The sequence below is a fragment of the Staurois parvus genome, unplaced genomic scaffold, assembly GCF_062004578.1.
Source record: "Staurois parvus isolate SC_StPar_1 unplaced genomic scaffold, SC_StPar_1.0 ptg000575l, whole genome shotgun sequence".
In the NCBI taxonomy this organism is placed as follows: Eukaryota; Metazoa; Chordata; class Amphibia; order Anura; family Ranidae; genus Staurois; species Staurois parvus.
Genome location: NW_028318371.1, coordinates 4785039 through 4798670, shown reverse-complemented (window position 1 = coordinate 4798670; position 13632 = coordinate 4785039). Strand labels below are relative to the sequence as shown.

Sequence of the window (13632 nt, the reverse complement as noted above, 5' to 3'; positions counted from 1 at the left end):
TTTTTTTCCATAAATGACATTCTGCAAATACACTTAGAGGAGCGCTGCAGATACACTTTTTGCCGGCTTGGAATTAATCTTATTTTCATCCTACTTCTTCTTCTTCATCCTCATCCTCATAAGAAGAAAAAGAAGAAGTAGGATGAAAATAAGAATAATTCCAAGCCGGCAAAAAGTGTATCTGCAGCGCTCCTCTAAGTGTATCTGCAGAATGTCATTTATGGAAAAAAATAGATACAATGTTTCAACCGCTGTATGGAGTGAATGTCCCAGAACTGTCATAAATAGTCTATTTCTGACAGTTCTGGGACATTCACTCCATACAGCTGTTTCAACCGCTGTATGGAGGGAATGTCATGGAACTGTCAGAAATAGACTGTCATTAATAGTCTATTTCTGACAGTTCCATGACATTCCCTCCATACAGCGGTTGAAACAGCTGTATGGAGTGAATGTCCCAGAACTGTCAGAAATAGTCTATTTATGACAGTTCTGGGACATTCCCTCCATACAGCGGTTTCCGGCAAAAAGTGTATGTGCAGAGTTCCTCTATTCTGCAGATACACTTAGAGGAGCTCTGCAGATACACTTAGAGGAGCTCTGCACATACACTTTTTGCCGGCTTGGAATTATTCTTATTTTCATCCTACTTCTTCTTCTTCATCCTCATCCTCATCCTCTTCTTCTTCTTCTGAGGATGAGGATGAAGAAGAAGAAGAAGAAGAAGAAGTAGGATGAAAATAAGATTAATTCCAAGCCGGCAAAAAGTGTATGTGCAGAGCTCCTCTAAGTGTATCTGCAGAGCTCCTCTAAGTGTATCTGCAGAATAGAGGAACTCTGCACATACACTTTTTGCCGGCTTGCAATTATTCTTATTTTCATCCTACTTCTTCTTCTTCTTCATCCTCTTCTTCTTCTTCTGAGGATGAGGATAAAGAAGAAGAAAAAGAAGAAGAAGTAGGATGAAAATAAGATTAATTCCAAACAGGCAAAAAGTGTATGTGCAGAGCTCCTCTAAGTGTATCTGCAGAGCTCCTCTAAGTGTATCTGCAGAATAGAGGAACTCTGCACATACACTTTTTTCCGGCTTGGAATTATTCTTCTTTTCATCCTACTTCTTCTTCTTTCTTCATCCTCATCCTCAGAAGAAGAGGATGAGGATGAGGATGAAGAAGAAGAAGAAGAAGAAGAAGAAGAAGTAGGATGAAAAGAAGAATAATTCCAAGCCGGCAAAAAGTGTATGTGCAGAGTTCCTCTATTTCTGACAGTTCTCTCACAGCTTCTTCACATGTACAGCGGTTGAAACATCTGTATCCTAAATGTAAACTAATAGATACAATGTTTCAACCGCTAAACATGTGTTCCTTCTGTCAGAGAACTGTCAGAAATAGCGGAGCTCACTGCAGGGACACTTTTGCCGGCTGATCGGGAAATGTTCGATTCGCGCACCCGAAGTAGGCAAAATTTCGGTTTCGACGCGAATCGAATATTTCCTGAAATTCGACTCGAATTCCGGTTCGCCTGGTTCGATTCGCTCATCTCTAGGGGTTATTTACTAAATGCTAAATCTGGTGCAACTCTGCATCGTAACCAATCCGCTTCCAGGTTTTATTGCCTAAGCTTAAGGCTGCATTCACACTTGAGCATTTTGTAGCTTGAAACTCCAAGCTCCGAAGAGGCTCAAACTTTTCAAAAATCAATTGTTCTCTATGGTGCCTGTTCACACCTGATCATGCAAACAGGCACCATAGAGAACAATTTATTTTTTTAAGTTTGAGCTTTTTTGGAGCTTTGAACTACAAAACGCTCAAGTGTGAATGCAGCCTAATTGAACAAGCTGAAGTTAGAAGCTGATTGGCTACCATGCACAGCTGCACCAGATTCAGAGTGCTCCGGTTTTAGTAAATATCCCCCCCCCATGTGTCCATTTCTGGAGACCTCACTTAAAAAAGATATTGATAAGATAGAACGAGTCCAGAGATGGGTAAAACAAATTGTGAAAGGTCTGGGAGATAAAACATATCAAGAGCAACTTCAGGAACTTAATATGTACAGTCTGTCTGGAGGAAAGAAGGGAAAGGGGAGACATGATTGAAACCTTTAAACACATGAAAGGGGTGAATAAGGCTCAGGAGGGCAGGATTTTCATTATGAAGCCAAGATCAAGAACACGGGACATGACCTTCAACTAGAGGAGGAAAGTTCAAAACTAACCTTAGAAAGTATTATTTTACTGAAAGGGTAGTTGATGCTTGAAAGAAACTCCCAAAAGAGACAGTGAGCCAGTCAACAGTAAATGGATTAAAAAAACATGCTTGGGGCAAAAAACCAAAACAACCCCCCCTCCCAAAAAACAAACAAAAAAACTGGTCAGACCTGATGGACCACTCAGTCCTTTTCTACCCTCACTTCTCTAGGTAGTGAACCAGTCAACAGTAAATGGCTTCACACATGCTTGGGACAAGAATAGATCTATACTCAGACAAAGAAAGTTAACAAAAAAAAAAAGAGAGAAAAAAAAAAAAAAAAACAAATTAAAAAGCAACTTAAATAAAAACAAAAAAAACAGGCAGACTCGATGGACCACTCAGACTTATTTCTTCCGACATTTTTCTATGTTTTATGTAGAACTTAATTTGAAAATGTTTGTTCTGAATGTTTTTAGTCTGACCATAAATGAATAGAATTCTGAACAAAAATTAATAGGCAACTTTTTTATTATTATTATTATTCAGGATTTATATAGCGCCAACAGTTTGCTCAGCACTTTACAATAGAAGGGAGACAATACAATTACAATACATTTCAGTACAGAAGGAATAGGAAGGCTAGGAATAGGAACTTTGTACGAAAATTCTCAGAAAATGTGTTTGTCATTCGAAAGATTTAGTTTGCTTGATTTTATTTTTTGTTCAAATTCTATTTTTATTTAAAACAACAGAACAGCAGAAGACACATATCATGTATCCATATAAACATACACAAAATACAGAAGAAAGAGAGAGAGAAAAAAAAAAGGGGGGGGGGCGGGAGAACCATGGAAAAGTCAGGCAGGAGCAAATTAGTCTGCTTGATTTTAACCCCTCGCCCTACAGAGGATCCCCCCCCCCCTTCCTGACCAGGCTATTTTTTGCGATACAGCGCTACGTTACTTTAACTGACAATGACGCGGTCATCCAACGCTGCACCCAGATGAAATGTATGTCTTTTTTTCCCACAAATGAAGCTTTCTTTCGGAGGGATTTGTTGGGCTCTGCGGTTTTTATTTTTTTGCGCTGTAAACAAAAAAAGACCGACAATTTTGAGAAAAAAAAACAATATTTTTGACTTTTTGCTATTAAACATGTCCAGTAGAAAAATTTAGAAACAAATCACATTTCGTCATAAATTTGGGCCAAAATGTATTCTGCTCTATGTCTTTGCTAAAAAACAATGGATACTGATATTTCTTTTTTTCTACTACTAATGGCGGCGATCAGCGACTTATAGCGGGACTGCGGTGGGCATTCTGACACTGGGGGGGAACTGTCTAACTGGCACTGACATCCCCAGTGACACCAATACAGTGATCAGAGTTAATAAAAAGCACTGACACTGTACTAATGGCACTGGGCAGGAAGGGGTTAACATCTGTGGCAATCAAAGGGATAACTGTGCTCTGTGTGTGCTTGTGTCAGCACATTGCTTTGTATGGCTCTGCTCTTGCAATACAAAGCAGTGTGCAGGAGCTGACAGGGGAGAGATCTATGTTGTTTGCATACAGACCTCTCCCCCGTCAGTGATACTTGGCGATCTCCGGGTGCCGGAGGAGGAATCACTGGCCGGGACCCAGTGATCGACAGCTGAGGCCGGCAATGGCCATGCAGGGAGGGTGTGCGCGCCCCCTACCTGGAAATTCAAAGTCACGCAAGTATGTGTGATTTTGCACAGCCCTGCTGCCTTGTGGCAGTATTTCTTCTATAGGGCGGTGGGCAAGCGGTTCAAATGGAATGGACTTTACTGAATGCAAACCACACACAGTGTTATTCCTAGTACACACCATGAGAAAATCAGACGAGCGATCGTTCGTGGTTTTTTGCATGCTACTCTTATATCGAATACGAGAGTGCTACTAAGCATACCGAAACTTGTTGTGATAATACTAAACAAATGTCCACGTGTAGAGTCCACAAACAACTGGATATAGTAACATTTCCAGCAAAATATAGGTGGTGCAGGGAAATTAGATCCGTCACCGGCTGGATTGCCCCCTCACCTTCATGTAGCGACCCCAGGGGCCAATATGCCTTCAAATATCAAAAACAGCTAAGCAGCCAATCAGCGGGTTTGGATCCAGGATAGCAGTGGTGGTGGTATCACCCTTGTGAAACTAGAGATATTGACCAATCCTGGTATCTGGGTCTCTCTCATATACAAGAGTTAAACTCAGCCAACTCACATGTATGGTGAAGAAAAGAAGAAGAATCCTCCCATAGTGTAATACTGTTACATTTATTAAAATGCACAAAACCAATAAATGCTCACTCACATGATCGAGGATTATTACAAGCTCTCAGATCCTCATGGGTAACACTGGGTGTACTGCTATGGGTATACGAAGATGGCACCCACGCCGGAAGTGATGTCACCTCCGTGTATTGTCCATCGTCCAGGTTGTTTATGGACTCTACACGTGGACATTTGTTATTTATGCCACACGTCTATCACTTTCCTACTTTGTGATTTGTGTCACTTATGTCCTTGTATTAAGGGACTCATTTGTGGTTTTGCACAACATTTTGATAGTCTCAGTGATTTATTTTCATTTTTTATATGCCTGATACTTTTTTGCACAGTATTGAATTTATCTATTTATATAAGATGTCTTTATAAATCTAAGACGTTGGAGTTTTTAGGTGATATATATATGGTTTAGGTCTATAGGCCATGTTTATGATGACCAGGGACTGTGGATATAGTCCAGGAAAAGACCAGAGACTGTGGACATAGCACAGATGACTAGAGACTTCGGTCATCCCCTGTACTGTGTCCCCTGTCTCTTGTCATCTCCTGTACTATGTCTGGAGACATTCCTGGAGATGACCGGGGAGTATGGACATAGTCCCGGAGATGACCGGAGACTGCGAATATAGTCCCGGAGATGACCGGAGACTGCGAATATAGTCCCGGAGATGACCGGAGACTGCGAATATAGTCCCGGAGATGACCGGAGACTGCGAATATAGTCCCGGAGATGACCGGAGACTGCGAATATAGTCCCGGAGATGACCGGAGACTGCGAATATAGTCCCGGAGATGACCGGAGACTGCGGACATAGTCCAGGAAATTTCCAAAGACTGAGGACATTGTCTGCAGTCTCTCTTCATCTTCTGGACTATGTCACCAGTCGCTGATCATCTCCTGTACATTGCCTGAAGTCTCTGGTCATCTCCTGAACTTAGTCCATTAGTTAAACAGAGACTGCAGACATAGTACAGAAGATGACCAGAGACTGCGGACATAGTCCAGAAAATGACCAGAAACTGCGGACATAGTCCAGGAAATGACCAAAGACGGCGGATATAGTCCAGAATAAGACCTGAGACTGCGGACATAGTCCAGGAGATGACCAGAGACTGCGGACATAGTCCAGGAGATGACCAGAGACTGCGGACATAGTCCAGGAGATGACCAGAGACTGCGGACATAGTCCAGGAGAAGACCCGAGACTGCGGACATGGTCCAAGAGAAGACCCGAGACTGCGGACATGGTCCAGGAGATGACCCGAGACTGCGGACATGGTCCAGGAGATGACCAGAGACTGCGGACATAGTCCAGGAGATGACCAGAGACTGCGGACATAGTCCAGGAGATGACCAGAGACTGCGGACATAGTCCAGGAAATGACCAGAGACTGCGGACATAGTCCAGGAGATGACCAGAGACTGCGGACATAGTCCAGGAGATGACCAGAGACTGCGGACATAGTCCAGGAGATGACCAGAGACTGCAGACATAGTCCAGGAGATGACCAAACTGCATTCACTATATCCGGTCTCCCCGGACCCCGCATTCACTATATCTGCTCTCCCCGGACCCCGCATTCACTATATCTGCTCTCCCCAGACCCCGCATTCACTATATCCGCTCTCCCCGGACCCTGCATTCACTATATCCGCTCTCCCCGGACCCTGCATTCACTATATCCCCTCTCCCCGGACCCTGCATTCACTATATCCCCTCTCCCCGGACCCTTCATTCACTATATCCCCTCTCCCCGGACCCTGCATTCACTATATCCCCTCTCCCCGGACCCCGCATTCACTATATCTATATCCGCTCTCCCCGGACCCCGCATTCACTATATCCGCTCTCCCCGGACCCCGCATTCACTATATCCCCTCTCCCCGGACCCCGCATTCACTATGTCCGCTCTCCCCGGACCCTGCATTCACTATATCCCCTCTCCCCGGACCCCGCATTCACTATATCTGCTCTCCCCGGACCCCGCATTCACTATATCCGCTCTCCCCGGACCCTGCATTCACTATATCCGCTCTCCCCGGACCCTGCATTCACTATATCTGCTCTCCCCGGACCCCGCATTCACTATATCCGCTCTCCCCGGACCCCGCATTCACTATATCCGCTCTCCCCGGACCCTGCATTCACTATATCTGCTCTCCCCGGACCCCGCATTCACTATATCTGGTCTCCCTGGACCCCGCATTCACTATATCCGCTCTCCCCAGACCCCGCATTCACTATATCCGCTCTCCCCGGACCCCGCATTCACTATATCCGCTCTCCCCAGACCCTGCATTCACTATATCCGCTCTCCCCGGACCCTGCATTCACTATATCTGCTCTCCCCGGACCCTGCATTCACTATATCCGCTCTCCCCCGACCCCGCATTCACTATATCTGGTCCCCCCGGACCCCGCATTCACTATATCTGGTCTCCCACAGTACACACAACATGGAAATGCAATTATTTTAGTAAATAGAAACTACTAAACCTGGAAACCATCTGGCAGGAGGTTCAGAAAAGTAAAAGGTGAGGACAGAACGACTCGAGGAAGGTTTCTTTCTTTCCAAGAGCTATCAAGGCCCTAAATGGTCATTCTGAGTAATATTATCTCGCTCCAAGTGACTTGGCTTGATGTTGTGGTCGGGGTTTCTTTTAGGCTTTTATATCGGGGGGGGGGAGGGGGGCAATGTTCACATGTGTGTATGTTGAGAATGTTATATGTTCACATATGTGTATGGAGTTTTTTTCATAGAATTTCATTGTGATTTCCGTTGCAATGACAATAAAGTACCGATCTTATCTTCCAAAGTACTTTTTACAGATTATATAACTAGAGAATTACAACACTGATGATAAAGTTAAAGTGGCTGTAAAGGCTGAAGGATTTGTACCTTTATGCATTCTATGCTTGAAGGTAAAAAGCCTTCTGTGTGCTGCTCCCCCCTCAGCCCCCCCCCAATACTTACCTGAGCCCCCTCTTGATCCGGCGATATGCACGGGTGCCTTGGCTGTCCCAGGTCTCTCTTCTCATTGGCTGAAACACAGCAGCTGGAGCCATTGGCTCCCACTGCTATTAATCACAGCCAGTGAGCCAATGTGGAGAGAGTGAGGAGCTGGACCGAGCCACGGCTCTATGTGTCTTATGAATGCACAGAGCAGGGCTCAGGAGTGAGCACGCACCAGTGCCCCCATAGAAAGAGGCTTACTATTGGGGGCACTGGTCAAGGGGGAGCAGCCAGGAGAACTGGTGGGGGACCCAAGAAGAAGAGGATCCTGAGCTGCTCTGTGCAAAACCACTGCACAGAGAAGGTAAGTATGACATGTTTGTTATTTAAAAAAAACATTGATATCACTTGAGATTAAAAAACAAATTCAAATTTATTTGAAGTAAAAAAAGACAGACAAGACAGAAAATGACTGATATATACATTGTTGACTAATGCCTTTGGACTGCCACCTCCGCTGGGCCATGTGCAACGTTGGGTGCCAACATCATTGGGTAAGACTTGAAGCGCAGATAGTCCTGGAGGCAAAAGTGACTAGCCCAAGACCAGCCTTGTCTCAGCAACTGGCCAATCAGAAACCATTGGGTCTGTACCCTGGGTACACCCCACCCTGAGTAAATTGCTGGCCATAGACATTTTGTATATTCATGTAGCCCCCATGTTGTGGATACTCGGGGATGTTAAAGGCCATTCTAATGGGAGGGAAATCTGAAGAGGAGAATCTGGCTTCAGAGGGTGTGGGTGGGGGAGGCATTGGGGGCATCTGACTGGGAGTGTAAACATCCCACCGCTCCGCATAGGTGGAGCTTGAGTATGGGGAAGGTATGTAGTTGCACTGAGAAGAAAAGGGGAAGTTGGGGTAAAGCAGGAGAGGGTGTATGCTGGGAGGGGCCACAACATTAGGGGGCACATATTGTGAATAAGACGTTGGAAGGTTCCATAAGATGTTTGGGAATGTTGCAGCAGGATCTATATTTGGGGGTTGGGTTTGTACTGAGGGACCAGCCTCTGTATCTGATCTGACCACAGTAGTTTCGTTTGAAAGATGGGGGTGGTAAAAGTCTACAGATCTGTAGGGCTGTCCATGCAGGATATAAGGAGCCAGGTCAGGAGGGTAGGCTTCTTGCCGGGTGCCTCTCATATGCTGCAGCTTCATGGCATCCTCAGGAATTCGGCTCACATCCACCGTCCAGTAGTTGCCCTTAGCCTGCGGCTTTAGCGGATCTTTTAGGACCTGCAAAGAGTGAGAAGACATTAGAGGCGTAGGCCGGCACAGCAAATTCACACAAAATTAATTACGGGTCAGGGGAACCGATCCTTACGGCCTATTTATAATACAGACAAATAATTTCCCCGGATCTGCCCCTATTATCATAAATGGTTATATTTTACATGGATAATATATGTAGAAAATTAAAAATGTTTGCTTTCTAAAGAGTGGGAAACAGTAGGATCCCCTATCAGGTGTGTGCTAAGATTTTAGCTGGAGTTCTTTTTTTTATCCAAATTGTATATAAATCTAAGTATACAAGAATATACAAAATACAAAAATCAACCTATTGCAGTGTCGTCTCTGCCCCTCCTGTGATGTTTCTGGCAATCTGCAAATTCCAGGAGAAAAGTAAGAAATTGGTTGCTGCGGGAGGGGCAATTCCCTGCACCAGAAGATAGAGCAATGCCCAGCGCTGGGGGGGGGGGGAGAGACAATACCCTGTGCTGAAAGGAAGGGGGTCAAACCTGCAGTAGAGGTGATGGCATTTCCCTGGGGTGGAGGAGACAATGCCTGCCCTGGGGTGGCCATATGAAGAATATACTGATGCAATAGGTAGAATCAGTGTTGGGTAATGGGAGGATGAGGGAGGGTAAAAACACAAGGTAGAGTAATGAAGCAGACTGGACATCTACACATACCGGGGTTTATTTACTAAGGCTAGAGAGTTCAGAATCAAGTTCACTTCTGCATAAAAACCAATCAGCTTCCAGGTTTTACTGACAAAGCCTAATTGAGCAAGCAGAGGTAAGAAGCTGATTGACTACCATGCACAGCTGCACCAGATTCTGAGTGCACCAGTTTTAGTAAATCCCCCCCATGGAGTAGATACAATAGTTGCTCTGTTTTGGGTATCTGAGTTGTATTTGAAGACATTGCAAATGAAGCTCCCTTCACTGGGTCATACTGGGTGTGTCATCCTGGGACAATGTCTGTAGCACATGGGACTCCAAACAATCCCAAACATCACCCAGTGACACCAGATTCCCATTGTGTCACTCAGCAGTGCTGGAGGCGCTCAGCCCACAGTAGGAGAACTTAAAAAAATAATCAGTAAAATGATGTTTATGTTTGGGTAAAATATAACTCTAGTTGAGTCTGCGGGATTATTTATAATGAGCAGGAAAAAATTGTTGCTTTCCCTTTTGACAGTATTTCGCAACGCTGCTGTTCTCAGTTTCACAAACATTTAAAGCAGAAAGTTCCAGCGATGTATAAAAACATTAGTGTAAAAAAAAACCTTGAAATTTAAAAAAACAAAGACTTTTGAACACGAAAAGAACAATTTTAAATGAAGTTCTGTTCCTGCTTGGAGGTCTTCATAAATTGTAAAAATACGGCCAAAAAAAGAAAATTCCTCAATAGCTCTATAAATAGACAATTACCAATATACATCAAACCATAAATATACAATTAGTTATAAATACACAACTGACAGACCCCCAACAGAAATGGAACAAATCCAAAGTACGGGATACAGAAAATATTCCAAGCTACCATACAACAAGGGTTTGCAACCGTACTGAGACCAGGGCTTGATAAATTCTTCCAGAATTTTCTATGACCAAACAGTAGAAACAAAAAGTCTATAGTCACACAATTAAATTACGGAATACAAAATATGTATTAAAATGCTGGAAAGCTTTGGCTGGGGCTGGAGGTCACTGTGGGGGACTGGGGGTTCTGGAGGGGATTAGAGCAGACCTGATGCCCTTGTAGGGGATGAGGCTTTTGGAGGGAGTTGGGAGTAGATGGGAGGGTTGATGGTCTCTCCAGGAGACTGGGAGCTTTGCAGGGCCTGGGGTTCACCTTAGGAGCTTGGGGGACACTGTTGGAGGTTGGCAAGTCAACACTATTGAGGCAGGAGAGCTCTCAGGGAGTCTTGGGGTGGGGGTGGGGGGTACTGTGGGAAGTTGAGAGGCAACAGGGCTCTGGGCACACTCTCATATTATCACATTCACATTTTAATACAAGGACTATTCTGCGGGATTAGAACCTTAAGAGCCCACCACCACCATCACATCACAGGAGCACCAAGTCCTTACCTTTCTGAAGCAATCATTGGAGGAGAGGTTGTGTCGAACAGAGTCCTTCCAGCCCTGATAATCCCCCTTAAAGAAAGGGAAGATGCTGCTGAGTTCTTGGAGGATCTGCAAGGAAAATATATAGTCATAAGTGAATGAGCATAACCATAAACCCAGATACGTAATACCTATCACATTATATAAGTAATACTTAGCTCCATTTGTGACTTTGACCCTCACCAGGAAACCTGCACTGAAATACTTAGGAGGACACCTCTGCAGACCTTCTGAATATGCCAGGAGCCCATCTATCATACAATACTTCCTAATATGGGCATATAGCAATTGAAGTCATGGTACAGACAGAACTCTTTGTACATGCTTGTATTGATTTTGGTGGGAAACTAGCAATTTTCTGAAGAGGTTTGATGTTGAAAGCCTCCATGTTTTTTGTCCAGAAATGTTTCCTTTAAAGCCCATCAGTAATAAAAACAGAAAATTCACCCTACTTCTGTTTTTACTACATATTGGTATGTTTTTTTCAGCCTTCGTAAGTCTACCAGAGATTCATTTTCTCCTTAAATTATTTTTTTTTGAAAATAAAGGCTTTCCCTCCTACTGGTCCTTATTCTGAGCTGGTCTCAATGTCACCCCCTTCCCCTGCCCCTAGTTGCATTAAAGTCCCAAGAAGACCCATAATGGCGGTTAGTTACCTGGGAAAGCTTGAGCTTTCTCCCTGGGGCGCTCTGGATCACCATGGCAATCATGGCCATGTAGGAGTATGGTGGTTTGGCGTATCTTTGATAATTCTTCTTTTTGCTATTCTTGCTGTGCTGGTCATTTGACTCAGGGGCTTTGGGGTCTCCACTGGCCTCTCCAGGGCAGTTCTCGATGTCGGGCAGGTTTCTGTCCAAGTTGTTGGGGTCAGAGACGGGCATGTTGAGGCGATTCCAGGGATGATGTGGATAACTCAATGTTTTGTCAAGTGTGTTGGAAGTCTTGGGGCTGCCAGATATACATAAGGCTAGGACCCCCACCCTGGTTTTATGATGTAAATGTCCCCTTTAGGAGAATAGGGCAACACCTAGCTTACTGTAGAGGGTCCCCATCCCTCCATTCAGTGGAGGTTATAGAAATTTCAGGGCTGTGGTGTGGTATGATTGTTATGTATATGTTGTGTAGACTATTTGCTGCTGGTGTGTATATCCTTTGCTGCTCGCATGTATATTATATGCATATACCTAGTTCACCTTGTATATGGTGTGCATACTTGTGGATATAGTGTTTCAGATTTTGTATATCACTTGAATAATTTAGATTGGTTACTAATTAAAATATATTTATATATTTGTTTTAACTTTAGATTTTTAAAAGTTACCAAGCTTAGAATGACTTTTTTTGGCATACATACCTAATCTTAAAGTTGACTTTATTTTAAAGCTACTTTTTATCCATCAAATTCTGTTAAAGATTTCAACCCTGAATTAATCTGTTTTTATATCATTTTTTTTAAATCATTTTAACTATCCATTTCACATTTACAAGCACATTGCATTTGGCAATTACTTTTATTTTTTAAACTTGGAAAGGTAACTTTCTTGGAGGATCTTTTAATTTAGGGAGTACATTCATTAAATTAGAATTGGCCTTTTTACACAAATTTGCAATTGTTTTCTGTTTGTTTGATTTATTATTTTATAATATTTTAGACTTTTAAACATGGGAGGTGCATTACTAATAACCAAATTAACACTGAATGGGTAACTATGACTACATAGTTTTTGTTTTGTTTTTTTTTAATGATTGAACTGGATGGACTTTTGTCTTTTTTCAATCAGACTAACTATGTAACTATGTACATAATAATTGATTAATATTAATAATTCTTACTTAATGGTCATTACATATGTATTATTAATGAGAGTTAATTAAGCCATATTACTTATTGGTTTAGGGGTAATGGGGATCAGTTTTGAAGCTACTTTATTTCTCTTGCTTGTAGCAGAAATGTTTTTAAAACTTTTGACACCCCAGTAACAAAATCTCCATTTTAAATCTATGATAGACATACCTTGAATTTACTATCTTATATGTTATAATTAAGGACATGTATTGCAGCTCAATATTTCCCAGAACAATTTGCAATTGGTGAACACAGTGGAGAAAGAACGCTGAGCAGGGGAAAAAATCTATGGAATGATATACCCAGCAATGATAAATATACTGTCTCAAGCAAAATGCATATTAAAATACTTTTGTCAGTTTATAAATACGGGGAAATTAATTTTGGAGCTGCTGGCATGCCACAATTGTTACCATTAGGTGCCACATTTCAGATAATATAATCTATTATTAATGGATAGATTTCAAGTGGAGCTCAGCTCCTGAAAAGTTAATTTTTTTTTTCACTAATGCAGCCTTTCTGAACCTTTTCAATGCAGAGGAACCCTTGAGATAATGTTGTGGTCTCAGGGAACCCTTGCTAATAATTACTATATCTACAACTCATGACACATTAGGTCAGTCGGAAGAATGTTCTCCAAGCTATGGCCCTCCAAGTTGTTGAAGTACTAAAAGTCCCATCATGCCTCTGGGAGTCTTGCCAGTGGCTGTCAGGGTCTTGTAAGGCCTCATGGGACTCGCAGTTCCTCAACACCTGGAGTGCCATAGTTTGGAGACCCCCGCTCTATATGCTTGTGACCATTGGGAAGAATCCCCCCCTTACAGATAAAAAGATCATTGGTGTCAGAGTGAACTTATCTGCCTTAGCAACCTCTGGGGGATCCATGGTTGAGGAACCCTGGTGTAATGTGTTGTGTG

The 13632-nt window shown here is 43.1% G+C and overlaps 1 pseudogene; it reads right to left on the bottom strand.

Annotated features, from left to right (window-relative positions):
* Window positions 1-8082: 8082 nt before the first annotated feature.
* LOC149450367 (forkhead activin signal transducer 3-like) lies at window positions 8083-11009 on the bottom strand (annotated as a pseudogene).
* Between the last annotated feature and the right edge of the window lie 2623 nt (window positions 11010-13632).